This window comes from Tamandua tetradactyla, chromosome 5, assembly GCF_023851605.1.
Source record: "Tamandua tetradactyla isolate mTamTet1 chromosome 5, mTamTet1.pri, whole genome shotgun sequence".
NCBI classification, from domain to species: domain Eukaryota; kingdom Metazoa; phylum Chordata; class Mammalia; order Pilosa; family Myrmecophagidae; genus Tamandua; species Tamandua tetradactyla.
Genome location: NC_135331.1, coordinates 73,867,652 through 73,892,905, shown reverse-complemented (window position 1 = coordinate 73,892,905; position 25,254 = coordinate 73,867,652).

Below are 25,254 nucleotides of genomic sequence, written 5' to 3'. Positions count from 1 at the left end.
GCTTTCCCTGTTGCCATTGAGTCTAAGCCATCATTATCTCTTTCCTGGGCTTTGGCAATAGGCTCCTAGCCAATATCGCCACTTCTGCCATGTCTTCTACAACTTTCGATTCAACAGTCAGAGTACCCATGAAACAAAATCAGTTAATGTCACATCCCTGCCCCAAACACCCCACTGGCTTTTTGTGTCATTCAAAGTCCACAATGATCAGTAAAGCTCCATATAGCTGATCCCTTTACATCTGTTGATCTCATCTTCTGTCACTCTCCCTTGTTTATTCCATTTCAGCAACACTGGTCTCTGTACTATGCCAAAAATACATCAAGCACCCTTTCATCCCCTGTCTTTGCATTTTACATTCTCCTTTATCTGGAATGCTTTCCTTGCTATCTGTATGGCTTATTCCTTCACTAATTTTGCTTTTTTATATAAATATCATATTTTCAGTGAAAACTTTCTTGACTACCTTACTCAAATTTGAACCTACATTCCCACCTCAGGAATGCTATCCTTCTTCTTTTAACTTTGTATTTCTCCTTAGCACTTAAAACTATCTGAATTATTATGTATATTTTAAGATAAATTTTGTTTAATATATCTGCAATTCTAAAATATAACTCTCATGAGTAAGGGATTTTGTATGTTTTTATTGTTAAATTCTTATCACCTAAAAGAATGTTTATTTGTTCATTTAATGAAGGACTTGGTCCTACCTTCAAATTAAAGGCTAGTTAGTTACTTATAAAGATGGTGACACATGTCTTTCTCAGGAAGTTTTAGTTTTGTTTTGTTTTTTACCCTTTCCCCATAGGAAAATGGTTGAGATAGCTACTCCTTTGAAAGCATCAGTTCATTAACTCAAGAAAAATAATTAGCATCTGTTGTCAAAAAAGAGACCAATGTTATTCTTACATCCTGCTATTAGTTGCTTTCAATTTAAGGAGGGGTGCTGAATATGTGATTCAGTTTTCACAAAGCTGCAGCTCACTAAATTGACCTAATCCCTTCTCCAGTTAATATATTTTTAAAATGTCATTTATGGGCTACAGTGCTGGTTCAAAATTCAGATTGGTGAGTTGACAATGTACTGCTGAAGTGCAGATATAGTATAAGCCTCTCTCTTGCTCTCCTCCTTTACTTGCTCTCTTCTCTTTTTATCTATGAGTATGTTTTTAGTTATTGCAGAGTCAGGGACTGTTTTAGAATCTAGGGAAATAAGATGAATAAAATGGAGTTTACTCTCAAGATGATCATTTATTATGGAAATGAGTATTTGCTATGGAGTCTCCCTAAGCTGGGAAGGAGATCTCCCCAGGTCATTTTGGGAGCTTGGACATGATGCAATACAGAAGCAGTATTAAGGACTCTCCCAGTATCTGAGGATGTGGCCACTGTGCATAAAATATAAACCATGGAAAGTTCAAGTTCAGTGAATCAGATGTTCAGGTTTACTCAGCTACCACTGGGCCATTTATAAGCCAGTTTGACATGGTCCTCTGATCCTATTCTTCTATTCAGCACCCTTGCTTGGGTTTACTTGTCATATGACATTTTACTGTCTTCCATCAAGAAGGAAGCAACCTGGAGAATAACCTAGATAGGAAGTCTGTAGGAAGAAAGCATGTGAGCACCAGGGTTTCATTAGTGTGACCACCTCAGACTTAGGATTTTAACCTGTCTTTACCATAAATGAGTGCTAGCTTTCAAATTATATGTCTCCAAACCATTGCTAACTCTTCCTGTGGAGACTTCTTCCATGCCAGCATCTAAGCAAATAATTGCATTGCTTTGTGATCTTAACATAATACGGTGGCCCTTGATGCATGGCTTCCTGAAGGCAGGAGAGGAAGAAAAGCGTGGATAAGGGTCAGAAAAATGGTGCCAAGAGTAGGCAGAAAATTTCATTTGGAATAAATAATCTATTCAGAAAAACAAAAAAGAAAGTATTAGTAGGTGTTAATTGAACTCATTCAGCACTGGAGAAAGTAAGGATCAAAGAGAGTACTGTCTCATTCTATTTAACGAAGCAATGAAATCAAATCTGAGCTTAAACCTGTTCAATTAATGATTCCATTGACATAGGTTTCACAAATAATCACCAATATTGGAAGGTTTAATATATAAAGCAGGGCCTTTGGTTCATCTGTTTTCTAGTTCTTTTCAGTCAAGATATAATAGGTAGCACTAGAATTAAGGATTGATGTAATTTTCTTGATTAAAACTCTGAAATCAACTTTAATATTAAGGTATAAATGAAAATTCTTTGATAGCAGAAAAAGAAAACCATGCCAGGGAACTTTGATCAATTTTGATTAATTTCAACCCCAAGGTCTTTTTTTCTGACACTGTTTGCGTTATAACTTCCAGCCTGAATCTCTCAAAGCATAATTCATGTGTTTATTACTGTTTCAAAGTGTCTTCTAATTTTATAGCCGATGAAAGCAATCCAACCGCTGTTGTCACTCTTCTGGTTTCCTTAGTTATTTCTCATCAATTTTCTTCACATCACTCAGTGTCCTCTGGTCTGTCTTAACCTGCAATCTTTCAAAGCAATAATAATATTCTTTTTGCCCCAAAAATCTCATGGTTGATCTTACCCAGGTACAATTTGGTAAAATATGGTGCCTTTCCTTTATGTTTTCTTTCTGCATTTATAAGATTCATTACACTGCATTTTATACCTATTCTAAGCAAACAGTCAAATAATTATTCTCCAGTGACTTCCAACTCAGTTTTATTTTACTCTTCATAATGTTTATTGACTGGCATACGTTCCTAATCTATGTGAGCCTGCGGTACAATAAATTTAAGTTATCCATAAGCTAAACCAGACTTTAGTGGTAACATTATTTTGATCAGATTACAATATTTCTCACATACCTTTGATTTGCTATCATCATAAAACTCATTTATGTGGATTGTAAAGTGGCTCTCAGGATGAATTATGTAATGCTCTACTTATCAATCAAGGAAAAATATTTTATTTTTATTCATTTTTAATCTCTTCCCTTGAAATCATACTTCTTAAAATTGATACTGAATCTTACAATATGTTTGCTGAAATTCTATATTTGGTACATAAAACTAATGCATATTTTATCATCTTCATATTATCGTTCATCAGTTTAAAATTTTGCTTTTGCTGTTTATCTTCTAAATGTTCCCTACTTACCACAGTTTGATTTACGTCCCCCCCCCAAAAAAAGCACTTCTACAGGATATCCACAACCCCTTTTACAATCAGATTTTGCTGTTGTTATTATTACTTCTGTCCCTGCTTTTGCTTGGAAGAGCAAATATGTGACATAGAGGCTCCCTAGGGGCTTCACTGATTCTGAGCACATCCCCTGCACATATTCTACTCACACTTTGTAGGTTTATTTTACTAAATAACTTTTACTGAAGTCATGCTAATTCCCTCCAAATGGGTTCAATATGAAATTTCTGTATTCTTACCAGAACTACTACAGATTGATTGTTCACCAATATGTGTTTAGCAAGATTGAAACCAATTTGAATTCCTTCTGGATTGAAAGACTTCCTGTTATATCACAAAATAAGATTCAATTTATGGACCTGTTTCTGTCTATCCAAAGAAGCTTTATCTAATCTAGAGTTTTGTAGAAACCTATGGAAAAAATTTAGCATATACTATGACAATTAATAAAAGCATCACGCTTTCTTTCACATATCAAGGAGTACCTGTTTTTGGAGAGCAAAAATGATAAAATATTAATAAAAGGAAATTATTCCTAAAATATATTATACTATGAGTTTAAATAATTGAAAAAATCAGCTAAATCATAATTGATGTTAGTATTATTAACAAATATAGAGTGGTTCAGGACTAAATCTATTTATGTTGCTTTGGTATTTTTATTGAGGTCACTTTACCTATAGCATGTATTATATTAAATTGTCAGATTTATTTTAAACAAACAACAATAAAAACCAAATGATTACAAGCATCATCAACAACAAAAACTTTGCTAAATTTAAGTAAACTAGATAAGAAGGATCACAATGATAAACTATTTAGAAACTCTCTTTTGAGAGTTTTGAGAAAACCAGGAATATAAAGATTTAATAAGTGAAATCTGTAGGAGCTTGTCAGACATTCCAAGTTGTCATCTAGAATAATAATTAAGCATTCTATCAATGAAGGCCAAATCATGTGCTATTTTGTTCTTTTAGCTCTCATACAGACAGTAACAAGGTCGGCGCTACCGATCAAAGTTAAATTTTGTACATTAATACCAAAGCCCACAATTCATGAAGCTGTTTTAAGAATGATGCCACAAAAATGAGTTTAGAAGGAAACTGTGAAAACAGAAAATAGGAGATCAACAAAAAAGTAGTGAAAGCCAAATAAAAAAGTTACTAAGGAAATGTGAATCTTATTTTAGCCAATTCTCCAAAGATTTTTTTCACTGCTGGTGTCAGATGGGTGATTAGAATAGCTATTTGTTTCCTCCTTTCTCAACTGGAAGTTGAGTAATGTATCAGAATAATTAACTGAGATGATCGGATGTGAAAAATACGACTCCTGAATTGAAAAATGATTTTGTGAACTCACCCAGTGGATACATTGCAGACCTTGGACTAGAACTGAGGTCTTCGAATTCATTTCAGTTCTTGACTTCCTTGTCTGACCTTAGCTAAATCTGTTTCTCTCTGACTCTGTAGTAGATATTCCAATAAAGGGGCTCCTTTCTCAACACTCTCCGTATTCATCTTCTTCATTCATTTCATACACATTTATTGAACCTCAGTGAACTTTTAGACAGTAAAGATAATAAAAACAACTCAATTATTTATTTGAAATTTAAGAACTTACAGTTGAAATGAGTTCTCCCTTGGCCATATACTTCCAATACTCTGACAACACTATTCAAATATTGAAACATACACAGACTTCTGACTAAAATAGAATAAGAAGAAATAAATATACTTTCTCATAGGAAATAACTTAAAATTTGGACAAGTACATGAAATAAAGCTTTACAAGACAATGGACATCAGGCAAGAAGTATATCGATACCTGAGAGATAGGGGGAAAAAATGAGACGATGGGCCTCATGATAGCCCTAGCTTAATGGCTTATGTGTAGGGAGAGCCTTTACAGATTCCAGTGGACTCCATGGGTTGAGAAGACAGAGCTGAAACTCCAGGAAAATTAAGGTATCTAGATTTTGCCAGACAAAGTACCAAAAGGAGAGAGCTGCAAAGAAAGAAAAGCAAAACATTCTACCAAGATTCTCCCTAAAGCGTTCAGTGGAGTACTGATCAGTGTATATATATGAGAAACTACCCAAGGATAGGAAAGTATCATTTGAAATGAATAGCTCCCAATGCACACACAGTGCCAAGAACAGTGCTTGTTTTAACCAGCCAGACTGAAAAATATAACACTTCACAGGGCATTGAGTAGAGTACTCAGGAATTCCTTGCTTCTGTGGTGAGGAATATTAGTCCTAGACTGAACACTTCTAACCTGCCAAACAAATAATGAAAACCAGATCCCAAAGTGTAAAACTGCATCCAAGTAACTTAACCTGAGGCCAAAACAAAGCTGAGGAGTATTTATAGAGGTATAAAAATATCTAGCACCCAACAAGATAAAATTCATACTGCCTGGCACCCAATTAAAGATTGCCTGACATGCAAAGAAGCAGAAACACAATCCAGAAAGAAGGGAATGTCAGTAATTGAAACTGAATGAGAACAGATGTTAGAATTAGAATTAGCATGCAAGGACATTAAAACAAGTATGTGTAACTGTATTACATAAGTTCAAAAAGATAAGAAATGAAAGATATTTAAAAATTTCATTTGAGCTCACAGAAATAAAATTTACATCTATAATGAAAATACATTTAATGAGATTAATGGGAGATTAGACATTGCTGAAGACAAAGGTTAATAAACTTGAAGACATAGCAACAGGAACTGTGCAAAATGAAACATAGACAGGAGAAAAAGAATGACAAGGAAATGAAAAGAGCACTAATCAATGGTAGGGAACTTCAAGTAATCTATAAATTAATTGGAGACTCTGAAGTTTGGAGATGGTATATAAAGAATATTTTAAAAATCATCAAATTGTCCACACTTAATGTAAACTAGAAATCCTTAGATCCAAGAAAATCAAAACACCTAAAACACAGGAAAAATGAAGAAAACTACACTAAGATATATTGTCATCAAATTCTCAAAACTATGAACAAGAGATCATTTTAAAAGCAGAAGGGGAAAAAAAGACAAATTAAGCACAGTGATACAAAGATGAGAATGACTGCAGATTTCACTCTAAATGAGAAGTTAGTGAAGTAGGATCTTTGAACTAGTGAAAGAAATATATGTCAATTTAGAATTTTATACTCAGCAAAATTAGCATTTAAAAAACAACAGCAAAGTAAAGATTATTTTAGACACACGGAAGCAGAAGAATTCATTTCCAGCAAATGCCTATTATAAGAAATGTACGAGAAATTCTTGAAGCAGAAGGAAAATAATATACAATGAAAATCTGTATCTGCACAAATGAAAGAAGAACACCAGAAATTGTATGCTTATGGGTAAATATGAAAGAAATGATTTCTTATCTAAATCTCCTTAAAAAGTAACTGTCTAAAAAATAAAAATTATAAAAAGGCAATTGTCTAAAGGAAAAATAATTACAATGTCTAATGTGGTTTATAATATAGAGAGAGGTAAAATGTGTGGTACTAGTAGCAAAGCCTAGAAGGGGAAAATAGTAGTGTCCCCTCGGAATGTTCTTAGATTATATGTAAGTGCATATACCACAAACCCTAAAAACGTGGTGATTTGGAGCTATTTACCCCAAGAAAAATCATGTTGTTAAACTTAATCCAGTCCCATGGGTGTGAACCCACTGTAAATAGGACCTTGGAAGAGGTTAATTCAGTAAAGGTTTGACCCAACTCAATCAGGATGGTCCTGCATCCAATTGCTGGAGTTCTTGATTACCTCAACCTCCACCTTAAGGAAAAATACAGCAAGTAAAATCCAAAGAGAGGAGGAAAAAAAACGAGAAATAATAAAGAAGTGAGAGAAATAGAAAAAAACAACAGAAAGAGAAATTGAAGAAAATGATAGAAAAAAATCAGTAAAGCCCAAAGCTGATTCTTAAAGAAGATCAAGAAAACTGGTAAAATTTCCAGACTAATCAGAAAAGAAAGAAGAAAAAGATACAAAAAGCAATATTATGAATGAGAGAGGTACATCACTAAAGAGTCTATGGATATTAAAAAAGAAAAGTATGGTAATATCTTTAATAATTTTACGCTGTCGTTTCCCACAACTTGAATAAACAGATAAATTCTTTGAAAGACACAAGACACCAGCTGACTCAAGAAGAAATATTTAAACCAAATGGTCTTAAGTCTGTTGAAAAAAATGTATTGTTAAAAATCTTCTGGGGCAGGCCATGGTAGCTCAGCTGGTAGAGTTCTCGCCTGCCATACTGGAGACACGGGTTTGATTCCCCGGGCCTGCCTAAGCAAAAAAAAAAAAAAATCTTCTGCAAAGATAACACCAGACCTAGGAGATTTTACTGGGATATTTTGCCTAGTGTTTGAGGAAAAAATATGATTGTACACAAATTCTTTCAGACAGTTGAAAAGGGACTTCTTTCTAAATCATTCTATGAGCCCAGCATTATTTTGTTACTCAAATTAGAAGACATTAAGAGAAAAGAAAACTATTGACCAATATCCATTGTAATCATAGGTGCAATATTTTCTTAACAAAATATTAGCAAATTAAACCAACAATATATAAAAAGTTGATACACCATGAAGTAGTGAAGTTTAAGACAAGAATGCATGTTCATAGCAGCTTTATTTGTAATTGCAGAAACTGGAATCAACCCAAATGACCATCAAAGGTAAGCAGATAAACAAATTGTATGTCCACACCTCAACAATAAAAAGGAATAAACTACTGACACATACAATGTATTGGATTTATCTCAAAATAATTAAGCTAAGTAAAAAAAGACTTATACAAATGAACCCTATAATTCTGTTTATATAAAATTCTAGAAAACATAAATTAGTTTACATTAACAGAAAGCAGGTGAGTGACTGCCTAAAGATTAGGGAAGAAGGAAAAATTCCAAATAGAACAAGAAAACTTTCAAATTATGGGTATGTTCAATATCTTAATTGTGAAGATAGTTTCACATGCCCACATAGGCATCTGTCTTATCAACTTTAAAATTTTGAATATTTGCAGTTTGTTGTATGTCTATTATACATCAATATACCTGTTAAAACAATTACTCAGTCTTTGTTTCCTTAGTTCTTTTCAACCTTAACCTCAAAACTATATTTAATAGAAATATTTAGCATTCCACTAAATCCCATACTATAAAACATATGATAAATTCGTTCTCTAATATAGAGTTCCTACATTAGCTATATTCAGGTAGTTCTATGGTCCACTGTGATTCAAAACTTTAGTATGGAAAAATACCAGAGCAAGAATTTATTTTTCTCTTTGAAGTAAGAATCTGGGAAATATTATCCCCGTGATGAGGAGTCTGACTTTTTTTTTCTTTACCTTAAGCTGATGACACCTTCTAAGTAAGCCCCACCCCGCCCCCTTTTTCCCCTGTGCCCCACATTGGGACAACTGATAAGAAGGCCTGTGCTCCTTCTTCTGTTGCCAGCAGGAGATCCAAGCCGTGTCTGCTCCTGCCAGCACCCTGGACAGCTCATTCCGGTCCTGCCCTGTAATCACAATGAAAACCAAATACTAGTCTCCTGGCCTGGCTCTCTCCAGGCTTTTGGAACCTGCTAGAGAAGCCTACCCTCTCTCTCCAAAGACCCCAGCTATTTAAGTAAGAAACCTTTTCATACTCCTTTGGTTTGACTATGGAGTCATCAGCTCAACAATCAAGTCACATTTAGTTGGGAGTCGTTCTGTCTCTGCAGGTGACCATAAAAATTCCTCAACATAATGATTAAAGAAGACAAATCTGGTTTCCGTTAACTTTCAATTTCTTTCTATGTGAGCATGTATGTACATGCATGCATTTAATTATTCAGGTCTAATTTTCAAAAACAAATTACACAATTTGTTTTAAATTTAATTTTCATTTTGCTCAAAGACCTTTGCTTGTGAATATATTTCTTGGCAAACAGAAGAGTCCAATTTTCCTTCTTCACTCTCCAGTTTCCCCTCAAAGATTTTTGTCTTTATTCTGTGATAGTGGTTCTGGGAGTAGGGATATTTGCTTCTAATGAAAGCTCTTTTTCCTATTGTGCCTCTTGACTCTGCCGAGCAATTTGGGTCTTTAATGCACTGGATGGGCTTGAATTTCCCTGGAACACAGCACTAACAAAGCAAATTCATTTCTGTGAGTGAAATATTGCCTGTGTGAAGTAACCCTTCAGTCTTCCTGGAATTCTGGCAACAAGGAAAAGGAAATTTAATGTTTTCTTGTGTTTTATTTTAATTGAATAGGCTGCAAGAAAAAAATACTTTTCCTTTTTTAGATTGAGAGAGAATTGCTGCCTCGGTTCCAAGTCACTGCTTGGTAACCAAATAGCTCTTCTTGGCCTAAATTTATTCTACTTGTACCTCCATGTGGGGAAATTTAGCAGTCATTGTTGTTTTGTGGCTTTATCTCGTCAACTTTTCCACTGTCTGACACTTTCTTCATTAGGCCACTGAGAAAATTAAACTGATTCTATCAGTCTCTTTCCTAATACACTGGTGATACTTCATGTGCTATAGGCTGAGAATGAGGAAATTTAACAGTGTCCCATTAGGGTAACAAAATGGTTTATGCTTTCTGTCAGAGTGCATGGGGTGGAATGACTAAGAAGCCTATTTTGTGATCTTCTTTTCACATAAGAGCTAGATAAAATCCCCCAATGTATCCCTATAGTTGCTACTAGCACAATGTCTGAAACCTTTTAAAACAAATACAAAAAAAGCCAAATATTTCCTAATTAGTACATCCATGTGCCCAAGCTTTAGTTAGCAGTCACTTTGAGGCTGGTCTTTACTGCTACATCTGAAAATATGAGTGTGTGGGTCAGACTTCCCTGCTTGGAAGTGAGGTTTCAAGAGCACAGGTTTGGAGTCAGAAGCACCAAACCACACATCCTCTTTGCCACTTCTTGTATGTGAAACCCTGGGCAAGCTCCTTAATTTCTCTGAGCATCATTTACTTTTCTGTTATACATAAGTGTTAAAGCTAAATATTTTCAGTTAGAGAACTAGCTAAATTTAGCCTGTTATCACAAAGAGATGCAAAAAATATGACTTAACAAGTGAGAAATGCTTTCTCTCTCTTATGATAACAGCACAGAATTAAGCATCTCATTTGCTGACAAGGTGGCTTTATAATCCTTAACGTATGCCTTTTCTCTCTAAGATCAAGGATAGATTCATCTTTCCCAGCCAATGGAAGAAGAAAGTTAGAAAACAGCCAAGTAGTTTTCATGTTAAGGATGTTGCACAGAACATGGAACCAACACTCCAGCTTTCCTCTCATTGGTTAGGGTTTGTTCCCAAGACCAACTTGGCAGCAAGGGAGCCTGAGGCAGTCTTCAGGTAGGAGATAATGTCTTCAGATAAAAAGTGGAAGGATCTCCTTCCAAACGACAGAAGTTAGAGAATGTACATTGGGGAACAATGAACAGACTCTGCCCTTATAATATGCACCTATTGAGAGGATTACAGGAAGTAATGTCCAAACAGATTGGGTACAAGGCACAGAGAAATGGATCAGTAAATTCCCAGACATTTTCATTAATGAAATAATCATTTAATTCTTTCTTATAAATAGAAACTCTTGGGTTAACGTTTCTTCATTGACGTTTAAAAAATATATATGGCCAGGTGTTTATTTCCATCTCTAAAACAGATGCCTAAATTGAAGCACTTGGAAAATGTCAACTTTCACTATTAAAGACGTAGGAAAAAGAGACACTACCACTGGAGATTTTAGCTTTTTTGGTTACAGAATAGAAAAAAATCTAGTATGAGACTGAATTGTGTAATATTATGACCATGGGTTTTAGAATAAAAATAAATTTGCTTTGGATTTTAGCTCAATTATAACTACCAGAGGAGTCATAGGCAGGTATATATTTTTAAGACAGCATTACTTTTTTGTTAAAAAAAAAAACACTTAGACTTACACAATAAGCTCTCATATACCTACCACTGAGAACAGCTACAGTCTTTTTATATTTAAATTTGATGTTATTAACCCTATTGATAATATAAAAATAAAAATGAAAGTGAAATTCCTTTTGTACCCCTTTCAAGCCTCAGAGGGCTGATGTTTTTTGAGATATCTCCATAGGTTGCACATTTCTTGTTCATTTTTTTTTAGCTGAGAAAAAGGGTCTCTCATATTCCACTTATCCATTGACTTATTCATAAGTACTTAGGGCATTTTCAATTTCTTATTAAAAACGTGCACTTGTGCATACACACACACACACATATATATACACACACAAGAATATCAATGAAAAATTGTTGTGTGTCAAGGTGCATACATTTTGAGCTTTACTACATATTAAAATATTGCTCTCCAATTAATACTTCAAGCAACAGTGGATAAGAGTTTCACTTACTCTATATTATACTTGGTATCATCAGTCTTCTATTTTTTTTTTAAACTTGAAGGCTTTTCAATAGTACCTCATTATTCTTATAATATGCATTTTTCTGAGAACTGTAGGTAATCTTTTTATATCTATTTGCCAATATTTTTCTTTTCTGTGACTTGTCTGTTGTTCTCTGTCCATATTCTTTACTTGCTTGTCTTTATTATACTGATGTGTAGATATTAGAGCTAATCAGGAATCTAATTTTTAGGCCCATTACATATTAGATTGTATATGTGACATACGGGCTTTCTCAACTGTCACTTGTAATGCAAATTTTTCTCATGATGTTTTGTCACAAAAAAGTTTTTATTTTTTACTTGACTTTGATGGCATAAGTTCTTTTTTGTTTATGCATGAAATATGCGTGTTTTATTTTTAAAAAATTTTTCCTATCCTGAGACCATAAAATATTTCTCCATATTTTTTAAAAGAACTTAATGTTTCTTTTTAAATTATTGAGATATTTAATCCATCTGGAATTTATTTTTTGTGTATGAAGTGTGATAAACTAGGCTAATTTTATTTTTTACATGTGTAGCTAATTATTAAAATACCATTTATTGACTTATCTTTTCCAAGTTTGCTTCTCTCTTCTGTTCTATTTTATATTTCCTTTTCCTTTCAAGTCTATGCCATCCTCAAATCTTCTCCTTTTATTTCCGTTGCCCTTTTCTGCCCTTTCTTCTCCTCCTTGTTTTTTCTATTCCTCTTCATAATTAGTATTATTGTTATTAGTGTATGCAATATGATTTTTAAAAAAATCATATAGTACAGCTCCAACTAAAATAAATATTGAAATAATAATTATTCCCTCTGAAGTGCCACAGAGATAACCATTGTTGATTCATCTTTAACTCACTAAATATTTGTTAGGCATATTTTATATTGCAATTACTGGGAATTCTGAGATTAATAAAATAGAGAAGTTCTCCAACCTAATAGGGTATTAAATATGAGCATATGCAAAGAAGAAAAGTCGTTATTATGATAGGTTACATTTCCAGAAGCAGTGAATTGGCAGCTCCAAAGCATTCCTTAAAAGGATAGATAGATAGGTAGGTAAATAGGTAGATACCACATAAATATATATAATTTTATGGATATATTATATAAATATTTTTATATGATGTCTACATATACAATACAGAATACATGTAAAATTTTAAAAAATATTAAATATATATTAAATTCAAAATCTGGGTTGTAATTAAACATTAATGTCAATGCAAATAAGGGTTTGGCGTGCTCTTGCCCATTTTTAAAACCTAATTCCCTAATAGGAATTAAAAAATATGTCTGAATGAAAATTCTTAAGCTTTATTTAAAAGACTGAGCGCATTACTCTCTCATTGTGAAGCAATGGCAGCATATTGAATTAATTTCAAATTTATAAAAAATGTAATTATTTTTAATGGAAATGTGCCTGACATCAATTATATATTGCAGCTAAAATAGTATTTTTATGTCCACAAAGACCATTATGAGTTTTACAAAAAATACATTGAAATCTTATTTTAATTCACTGAGAATTAAGGAAATCTTGACTTGTTGGACTTAATGCCCTTTGGCAGTGCTCTCAGCAAATCCTGGCAGTCCACTCTCTTTCTAAGTAGCTATAATATTAAGTTAATTTTTCCCTTCAGAATTACATTGGCCTTTCTTTATTGTATATACATACAATAATTATCAGGATTTTTTTTAAAACACTAAAAAAACAGTTCATTAAAACTACAAAAGCATGGTTTAATTTAACATAAGCAAAACACACACACACACACACACACACACACATACACACAAACCAATAACAAAAAGCAAAAATAAGAGACAGCTACTTAGAAAGCAAAAATGGCAAACTTCAGCTGTTATAGGAAAGCCCCCTGAATTTACCCTCTAGAGATTTCAGTGTTGTCAGAGTATTCTTAAAAAAAGTTAAGATTTTTTAATTAATACCAGCCAAGTCCTGGCGATGTGGGAGAGGAATCCCAGGGATAAATCCAGACCTGGCACCATGGGATCAACAATTCCATCCTGACCAAATGGGGAAAAGAAGTATAATTAATAAAATATCAGTAGCAGAGAGAATTCAAATAAAGTTGAGAGGCTACTCTGAAGGCTGCTCTTACCCAAGCTTCAGGTAGACCTTGCTACCTATCATAACTTGCCAACCCCAACCACGACAATTTTAGCCAATCCTAAAGAACACCTAGGGCAATTTATAAGATTTCACAAGGATTCCAGGCACAAGAGTAACTTGCCAGAAACCTATAACCTCCAGATGGGTCCCTGGTCCGGACAAGTCCACCTAGCCCAACCTCTCCAGAACATCAGAGAGTTCCATCTCCTTAACCCATATTAGTGACACACCCTTCTAATATCAAAAATTTAAAATTGCCATAGCCCAAACAACCCCAAAGAGAGGTATGGAAAGATCAAAGGTGATGGTGGAATTATACATAGCACATAAGACTTAACAAATGAATATAAATGCTGAATCATGAAATGTTATCTTTTAGTCCCCAGTATTTTAGAGCAGCTAGAAGTAAAAAGCTAAAATTGTGAAATTGTAACCCATGTCAAAGTCTAGAATATGTTCTACAAATAATTGTGGTGCTGTGCTTGGAAATTTATAGCTTTATATATATATATATGTTATTGTTCACAAAAAAAGAAGGAAACAAAATTCAATTGTAATAATAAAAAAGTATTTAAGCCCTCTAAGCCTCCTATATTCTGGAACAGCTAGAAGGAAAAGTATGAGAGGATTGTATGGTAGCCCCTGACAAACTCTGGGATCTATCCTATAACCACTTTTTGAAGAGTGCTTTAAAAACTATTGCTTTTTTATTTCTTTGCTTTGTATATATGTTATACTATACAATAAAAAAAATGATAGAGGGAGGAGGGCTGGGGGCACAAATGAAATCAGAAAGAAAGATAGACAATAAAGACTGAGATGGTATAATCTAGGAATGCCTAGAGTGTATAATGATAGTGACTAAATGTACAAATTTTTAAAATGTTTTTGCATGAGGAAGAACATAGGAATGTTATCACTGCAGGGTGTTGAAAATGGATGGTAATTAATATTTTTAAATGTTAACTTATGTGTGAGTCTAAAGCAAAAAAATGTTTATTTGGTACAAAATTTATATTTTGACTAGTGCATTTCCTAATATAACTTATGTAAACAGCTTAATTGTACACCGTAAGTACATGGAACCTTGAGTATAGCATGAGATTTTGTTGGTTTTTCCAGAGTGATGCCCTGATAAATTCCAGACTGATCTGAACAGTGAATAAAAAAGTATTTGCAAAGTCCCCTTCAGGGAATGGTGAGAAAGGGGGAAAATTCAACTTCCCCGAGTTGTATTCTTGATATTCTCACAAGCAGTGGGGACAACCAAAGCTATAGGCTGAGCCCCCAATCTTGGGGCTTTTTCATATGAAACTTAACCCCACAAAGGATAGTTCAAGCCTACTTAAAATTAGGCCTAAGAGTCACCCCAAGAGAACCTCTTTTGTTGTTCAGATGTGGCTTCTCTCTCCAGCCAACACAACAAGCAAACTCACTGCCCTTCCCCTGTCTATGTGGAACATGATTCCCAGGGATATGGACCTTCCTGGCAACATGGGACAGAAATTCTAGAATGACCTGAGGCTCAGCATCAAGGGATTGAGAAAACCTTCTCAACCAAGAGGGGGGAGAGTGAAATGAGACAAAATAAAGTGTCAAAGGCTGAGGGATTTCAAACAGAGTCGAGAGGTTATTCTGGAGGTTATTCTTGCACATTAAATGGCTATCACCTTGTTAGTCAAGATGTAATGGAGAGACTGGAGGGAACTGCCTGAAAATGTAGAACTGTCTTCCAGTAGCCATGTTTCTTGAAAATGATTGTATAATGATATAGCTTTCACAATGTGACTGTGTGATTGTGAAAACCTTGTGTCTGATGCTCTTTTACTTACCTTATCAACAGATGAATAAAACAAATGTAATAAAAATAAATAATAGGGGGAAATAATGTTAAAATAACTTTAGATTGAAATGCTAGTGATTAATGAAAGGGAGGGGTAAGGGGTATGGTATGTGTGAAATTTTTTCTGTTGTGTTTTTATTTCTTCTTCTGAATTGATGCAAATGTTCTAAGAAATGATCATGATGATGAATATGCAACCATGTGAAGATATTATGAATTACTGATTATATATGTAGAATGGAATGATCATAATAAAATTTTTTTTAAGTTTAAAAAAAAAATACCAGCCAAATTCTAAACACTGATGTTATATGTACTCTATAAGCCAGTCTGATTTCTTGGTGGGTTTCATTTGATATTTCTAGAAAAAAGAAAAGAAAAGCTACATTTTTTTAGTATGACCATTATTCCCAAGGCCTATGAATTTAGTCATATTAATTTTTTAATAATTATACATTTAATAAATATTTATTAATTGCCTATGATATACTCAATACTTGGTTCCAATGAATAGGACATCATTTCATGTCTATTAACAACTTACAAACAAGACAGAGAAGATGGTATTATAAAAAGTATTATTATTAATTGTCATAATTGTTGTGATATTAAATCGTTTGATAACAGCATGCTAAAAATACAGCCATATACTTGAGAAAATTAGAAGATTAGAAAACAATCCCTACAGAAGTGACCTATGACTATTGAGCCAGCAATGAAAGAAGATTTTATTTTAAATGGAGGCAAAATTGGAATACAGTGGGAGTAAGACTGGATATAGTATTTTCAAGCAGAATGAGCATTGTGGGCAAAGGCTCAGTAAATCAGCCCAGGATATATCAAGAATTACAGCTATTTATTATTATTGTTAATATTTTAATATCAAAAGAATAAGGATGCAAGTAAAACCTGAAAGGGATAAAACTGTTATCAGGGGTAAATTATTTAAACTTAAACAGTCTGAGTGCTTTAGCAAGGAAAATAGCTTTATCTTGTATCTTGAAAGTTTTAAACGAGTAAATTACACCATTTAGGAAATTATTGCAGAAGTTCATTTGAGAAATAGTGAGAACCTAAACATGTGCAGCCTAAATAGACATGGGTAGGACATTTCTAATGTGAGCAACAGTGAAGATCTTGAATTAGCAGGTACTGATTAGATACAGGGCTACAAGAGAATCTAGAATCAGAGACCTCATCACTGACATGGACCACATAGTATTAACACAAGCTGAGTTTGTGAAGGGTGAGATGTGCATGGGATACGTTGAGTCTTAAAAGTGTGGAGTACTGAGCAGTTGATGATGTTTACTAAAATTGACAGTTTATGAAAGCTGACAGGCCAAGATAAAAATAAGATTGAAGAAAGCCTCCACATGCCTTTGGCGTTACAATCAGATATGGGTGAAACCAACCAATCATCATTACGACTGCATATCACAGGAGAGACTGTGGAACTCTTCTGGACAAGGCACTAGGGTACAACACAAGAGACTGGAGTATATCCCTTTGCTATAAAGGACATCACTGAAGCTATCGAAGAAACATGAATAGGGTCTCTGGGCCAAGAGTCCAAGAGAGTTCATTATATTTTTATATTATTCTGTATGTGTGTATATATACATATATAAATATGTGTACATTTACATAATAGTCATACATATAGTTTTACATATATAAATTCCTATAAGTTTTAGTTTATTTCAAAATTAAGGTACTACGAACACACACTTGTTATGTGGTTCTACAGTATATGATGGAAATGCAGCTTGACTGAACATTGTTGGACTGGTGTGTCTCCTGCTCAAGGAAAGGAGCCCGCTGATGGTGTGCAGGTGTGGTACGACAATGTCCAATTGCCATACGTGTTTCTACACACTTCTCACTTCTGTATTTATGTTGTTGTGAAAAGTAACAACTAGCTTATGGACTGGCATAGGTGTCCACAGGCCATAGAAGAGAAGAAACAGATGGGTTAGAAGAAAGGAGAGAGGACCATACTTTTTGAAAACAGCCTTTCAAAACTGCCGATATTACAAAGTCCGAAGAGGGCTTCCATGAATCCAAGCAGATATTTATCTTTTCCCTAAGGAAGCAGTCAAGGAGTGGACAAAGTTATGTCAGATTTCTGCCCTGGTTAATGTGCTTTCTTCTTTAATATTTAAAAAATTGATATTTTGAATAGCTACTGTTTTCTGTAAGGTTTGTGGTTTTATAGATTTTCAATGATAATTCTAAGCCAATCACATACAGAGAAAGCACAGTATTTCAAACTGGGAAACAAATAAGAGATAGTAAAATTCTAACATTGTTTAAATATTTAAATAAATAATGTGAACCTTTGATTTTATTATAATATCAAATCATAGTTCCTTAAAATATGTGGGTATTTATGGCAAGGGCATAGAATACTGATGAAAAGTGTTTCTAAGTTACAGAACATAAAATAAAATGCTCAGACTTTACAGAAACCTAAAGAAATATCTTAGAAACCAGAGGAGCAGTTTGCTTTTTGGATCGTTATTTTGTTCAGTAGTACTTTTAATATTTATAACAAAAACAAAAACTGGAAAGATTAACATTTACTACATTTATTGCTTATGTATTGTGCTAGCGCTTTAAAATCATCTCATTATCAGGTAAAGAATATTATTATTATTTTCATTGTGGAGATTAAAGCACTGAGGCTTAGAGAGCTAAAATAATCTGCTCAAAACCATGTAGCTGGTGTATTAGGGCTCTCTAAAGAAACAGAATCAACAGGGAACATTCACAAATATAAAATTTATAAAAGCGTCTCAGGTGACTGCAAGGACGCAGAGTCCGAAACCCTCAAGGCAGGCTCTGAAGCTGACGATTCCAATGGAGGGTCTGGACGAACTCCACAGGAGAGGCTCGCCAGCCAAAGCAGGAAGAGAGCCTGTCTCTTCTGAATCCTCCTTAAAAGGCTTCCAGTGCTTTGACTGAGCATCACTCATTGCAGAAGACACTCCCCTTGGTTGATTACAAATGGAATCATCTGTGGATGCAGCTGACTTGATCATGATTTAATTCTATGAAATATCCTCATTGCAACAGACAGGCCAGCACTTGCCCAACCAAACAGGTACCACCACTTGGCCAAGTTGATACATGAACCTGACCATGACAGCTGGTAAATAACTGGGATCTGAACCTAATATGTTTTTATTCCAAGGCATGTGATTTTTTAAAAAGTTGCCTTCTAATCCCAGAAAGAAAAGGCCAAATATCAGTTACTTTTTTTTTCCTGTTGTGTTTTTTCTCACTACAGAAAAATGAAAGTGTACACATGAAGTTCTCTGCTGTGTGTATATGGCAGCAGAAGCATTATTGTCATGTGTACATAATGTATTATATGTATAATGTAATATATGTGAATATGAGTTATATCTCTGATTTAAAAGTGCAGAATATACGACTTGATTAGAATTTCTATGGCAGTTCCAGATAGATTTTTCATTATTCCCAGAAAATTACTTGAACCTATTGATGCTTCTCTGAATGTGGCATAAATGATCTACTTTGTTTTCCATTTACTGCTTTCTCTTTTCAGAGAGGTAATTTCTAGTAAAAATATCACCAGTTTACAAGAAGTAATATATTTCAGTTTCTTTAAAACTTTTAATTTGTCCTGTATTTACATCTATTCTTGCTCTTTGAAGCAGCTTTATTCACCAATCAATTTTAAATGCCTTTGTACTATTCATCAATCGTAAAATTTGGAGCAGATTATTTCTTTCAATATTTCAAACAATATAAATTAATGTATTAAAAAGTTGGGGACTACTTCTAAATTTCTATTTTCTATTTTCTATTCCTATTTTATAGTTCTCTCTTATATTGAATTTGTATACTTGATAAAAGTACCTAATCTAAGTGAATGTTAACTGAGTCCTACTTGCTTTTTTTAAGGAATGAATGGGAATTTCTTAGCTATATTTAATAAAAATTGGGCCTAAACATTGAAATTGTAATAAGCAGAGCTGATCTGGTAAAAATAGATATCTTGCCTTCTTGATTCAAGCTCCACTACTATCTTTTATACAGCACATTCTCAACCCAGCAGCTGGGATTTTCCTTTTAAGAATGCGTATGAATCACATCACTCCTCTGCCAAGCCCTTTCCAGTGGTTTTCCAGCTCAAAGAGAAGTGGGTTGGTCTCAACCATGGGAATTTGTTGGCTCAGTTTTGAAACTGGGAGGAGTCCACAACAAAGGCATAGGGGAGGCGATGCTTTCTCCCAAGAAGTGGCACTCTGGGGCTGGACTCTTTGGTCCTGGGCTCCTCTGTCACATGATATGCACATGGCAGCCTCTCCAGGTCAGCTTCTGGCTGCTCCCTCTCGCCTTCTCTCTCTCCGTGACCTTCCATATAAGACTTTCAGTAATAGAATTAAGGCCAGTCCTGACTCAGCTCGGTCACAGTTTAATTGAAGTAATCTCATCACAAGGTCGCATTTCCATTTCCAGGAGTTCACACCCAAAGGAAAAGGCCAAGTACAAGAACATGTTTTCTGGGTTACATAGCTCTAAACCACCACATTCCTTTTAAGCCTAAAAGCTTAAAAGGGATGTCATTTCCGTTTCCATCCTTTCTTTATGCTCAATCTGACCTAACATTTACCTCTACCTGCTCTTTCTCTCTCTTGCTCCCCTGCCCTCTGTGTGTGTGTGTGTGTGAGTGCACACACATCTATATTCATATGTATATTAATATACATATATAAAATATTGACATAACATCACAGCTGCCACATAACAATGACTGTTCTATGTATCAGGAACAAAGCAGCCAACAATGGAAAAGTCCTACTTCTTTGGAACATATTCAAGAAAGTGTAAAAAATTTATTTAGAAGATATGGGACACATAAAGCATTGCAAATGGAAAAAGTGTCAGAAATAGACCTGTTAAGAGAATCCACTACAGTATCCTTACAAAATTTTTCAGAACATAGTTTGGCATGCACAATCAAAAAAGACATGAACTCTACATTGGAAGCCCAAAGCCAAAATTGGAACAAAATCAATGATCAAAAAAAATTGAGGACAGTATTTTAATTAAGAAAAAGTTTGAGTATACAGATTTGAGGTATCACATGCATTTTCTTAAATTGATTTTATAAGATGAACAATTCGATATATTCTGGGGAATGGAGGTATTGTATTAAAATAATAATAAAATTCCTATAGCTATCCAGGCTAGAACTAAGTCTAAAGACAGAAATATTGTTGAAATATCACAGAGTTTTATAACAAGAGCTTTTTATAACTAGTTGATCCTTTATCAATTTTACATCTGGTGACATAGTTCAAGACCTATAGCTTCATGGTCTGATTCCTACAGCCCTTGAGATATGTTGTTACCCTCTCCCACTTTCTCTCCTCTGGCATGCAACATAACCAACCTTTTCCCAACCGGCTTTCCTACTGTCAGCAAAAGTATTGAGATGTCCTAATTCATTGCTCTTAACTGGGGTATTTAATGCTACTATTCTTCCATGAATACTAGGCCTATTTTACCATCTTTTTTCTTCTTTGTGGTATCCCTTCTGCTCTCCTTTGTCCCAAACTGAGGTTTAACCCCCTCCATTCTTAAACAGTTTCTTTTTATCCATTCCCTTTATTAAAGTTCAGAAAATTACAAACAAGTAAAGTCTGATAAAATCCAGAGCAGAGTCTGGGAGTGGGGTGTTAGACCAAGGATTCCACTATATTATCCAGAAGCTGGAGTGTAGACAATCTGTTTATACCATGCTGCACCAGGAAGTTTTGCTGGGTAATTGAAAAGTCAGGACAATATATATTACAAACTTGTATCTTCATTATTCATGGTTTATGTAATTCCATTAAATGTGTACTCAATTTAAAATATCAAATAGTCTACGAAAACACTAAAATTTACATTTTTTATCTTCAATAATTGTTCAACTTAAAAGATAGTGTTATCTAGAAATAAACACATTAAATTGAATAAAGAGAACAATTTGTATTATGATGTTGTTTTGCTTCAAGAGCCTAAAAGTACAAATTTTTTCAAAAACATTTTTAATACTTGAAAAATAAGAATAATCAATTTTCATACAAACTGAGGCATAAGAATGAAATAATTATAAAATTATAGGTAGGACATTTTGGTCTATGGACAATAATTGTTCTCAAAATAAAAGGAAAAATACTAGGGTTTTAAAAATATTTTTACTATTTTAAAATACCAAGTGAATTTAAGTCTATATGTTTCTGATAACCTGTAAAAATATTAACAATTGTATCTAATAATTTTTCATCTTTGGATTAGGAAAATATACTTGTGACGGGGTATCAGGAAAGGATGCTGGAAGATAAGATTTTAATTAGTTTCCACTATTACATTGGTTACAGTGATGTCAGTGCCAGTTGTCCTTAGGGAAATAAGACTACAGGGCTCTATTAGTTACAAAAGCAGGCATGCTTTTAGTAGGATGGCCTCAAGAAGCAATGAGGAGAATTTACTGCTATTTTAACATTTAAAATAAAACTAAACTGATATAAAATATGCATACATCAGATTCTTAGTGAAACACATGTGAGTGAGAAACAGGCAGGATGCTCAGAGTGAAGTTTCAGAAAGAAAATCTCACTAGGCTGGTAAATGGGAGTCATACTGCTGATGTAGCAGAAAATTCTTCGGTCTGACACTGAAGAACATCATTTAGTAAGAGGACACTAGTTTTTTGCTGCTAATAACTGTGGGAATGCTTCCAATCTATATGATTATGTTATAGCCTGGTCACAAACCTAAAATGATTTCTGACAGTCTATGTTTTATAGATCCATTTATTTATAAATAGATGTAATATTTCCTTAACTGTATCAGTTAGGACTTGTATTCAGTTGTAACCAAAATAAAAGTGGCTTAAATAAGAATTGATTTAATTTTTCTTTCAAGTAAACTAAGTCATCATAAGAAAGACAACTTATGGAGCTGTAATCCAACATTCACATTCATTTCTAGGTAACATTGCTAAATTCAAACCTTAATTTTATGCCCTTATTTTGATTTATTTATGCATAAATTCTATAGCTAATTACTGAGAGCATGTTATCAGACAGTTGGCACTTTGCTATATATATATATATGGTCTTACGGTTCACTAATAGGGACTGATGAATATAAAAATTTAAGTAAATAAACATATAAGTATAACTATCAGTCTATGAAAAAATATGATGCCATGAAAAAATGTATGGTAGAGTATAATAATGGCCACAAATACTTCCTCTTCCTGTATTTATGCTCTTGTAAGATGACTTTGTCGACTCTCCCATCAAGAAATGGAGTCTAGTTTTCATCAAAATGGATAATGAAGCTTTCTTTGGCCAATAAATCTTTAGCAAATATGGTGCAAGCAAAGACTTGAGAAATATGGGCACACTGAGATTTGCTCTTTTGCTGCTCTTGGAACTTGAGACCACTATGTGAATGTCCACCTTTGCTTATTAGAGGATAAGGGTTCATAGAGTAAAGCTTACATATCCCAGACCATAGCCAGTCAACTCCCAAATGTGAGAATGAGGTCATTTTGGATGAGCCAGCTCCCAGACAAACCACCAGCTAATCTTAGTACCAGTGGCTGACTGCTGAGAAATTAAGGAGTCCTGCTGATACTAGCAGAAGAACCACTCAGCTGAACACAACCCAGATACTGGCTCATAGAATTGTGAGTTAAGCAATGGCTGTGATTTAAGCTCCTGAGTTTGGGGAATTTTTGTATACAACAAATACTATGTGACATAGAGTGCATTAGAGGAACTTAATTTAGCTTGTGGAATCATTGAATGCTTCTCTGGGGAAAATATCTAAAGGATGATTAATGAGAGTGAGAGAGTCATCCTAAAATTGTCAGGAGGGATATATTAAGACAAAGGTAAAATCATATGTGAGGGTGGGCCACGGTGGCTCAGCAGGTAAGAATGCTTTCCTGCCATGCCCGAGGACCCGGGTTCAATTCCTGGTGCCTGCCCATGTTAAAAAAAAAAAATCATATGTGAAAGTGTTGAAGTGGAGAAGAGCTTAACACATTTGAGGAAATGATAAATGCAAATTTTCTTTGTTAGAATTCTTCCTTGTTCCAGAATCCCGGTGACTTCCTCCTCATTCTGCCCTCTATACAAATCCAGCTGGAGTTTTGGTAATTGAGCTTCAACCTTATTTTACACGTTTTTCTACTAATCAATAAAAAAATTCAGTACCTCTAGGTCTGTGTGCTCTTATTCTTACCATATTCTCTCCAATGGACCAGAATGTTCCTCTGACCCTGAGCTTCTAGTTAGAGTCTTGCTATCTGTTGGCAAACTTTCCTAATGACTATTGCTTGACCCAGGCTTTGAGAATTGGCCTTTTAGATTTCCATCTCTGCTGTTTCTTATAACACCCCATTGTAGAGTTTTGAATGCAAAGGGTAATTGTGAAAGATAATTATGTGGATGGATGGATGGATGGATGGGTGGATGGATGGATGGATGGATGTACAGACACAGATGGTTAAATGGAAAAAAATACAACACGTAGAGCATTATCTATAAAATAATCTCACTTTCATAAAAAAAATTTAATGAAAATTTATTGTATGCACACACAAACTAAAAGTGGTTACTTCTGCTTGCACAGTCTCAGGGTTGTTCTTTCTCATTGTTTTATATAAGCCCATATTACTTAAATATATTTAAGTAACACTTTAAACACGATTCATCCAGGAATATGTGCTAAGTTGGCTGCTAAAAGACAATCAAAAAGTTGCATTTACTTTGGTAAATTAATGAAGATCCACGTCTGGCACTTAACATTTATGGGTGAGGGTAAACCACTAAAGAAATGAATTAGGTAAAATCTGTATATGCTATTTACACAGCTTGCAGCATACCAACAATACCAACCATAAAACTATACTAATTTTACTGGCTTATATTTTTCTTGTATATAAATTTACAAGTAATTAAATTATACTCCTTTACTAAGCATTGTTTTCACTGCAGTTTTTGTTCCTGGACTGAAGGAGCAGATAGGGTAGTTTTAGCTATTAAAATATTTTTTAAATATCTACCAGATATTTTGCTTTTCCTAAATTTTTTGGCATCTTTATTCTTTACATGTGAACCTGCAAGAAATACGGTTAACAGATACTCACACATCTCATCACAATGCAATTGCGAAGTCATAAGACAGACAGGTGTTATTATCTTCCTTGTTTTTATAGGTACAGAAACTGAGGTTCACAGTTAAAGGACTCATCTAAGGTCACACTGGGTCAATTGACTGAATAATTTTTGCAAAAATCAATAAAACAATTTCTCTGGAAAGGTTTAAATTTTCCCCCAGGAACAATATTTCAACGGTATTTATATTCCTTTTCATGAATAGTTTCTTCAGAGAACAGTTTAGTTTATGGGACAGTTCTATTACAAAGTATCTCACCCAACTAAATTTGATTTTCTAGATGACTAAGTAGCCATTTATTGCAGGCAAAGATTTTTGATAATATGAAAAGGTCAGGTAAGAGCTGAAATATGTAAATTTTCTGTCACCACTTATTTTGTGTCAACTATTTCTTCATT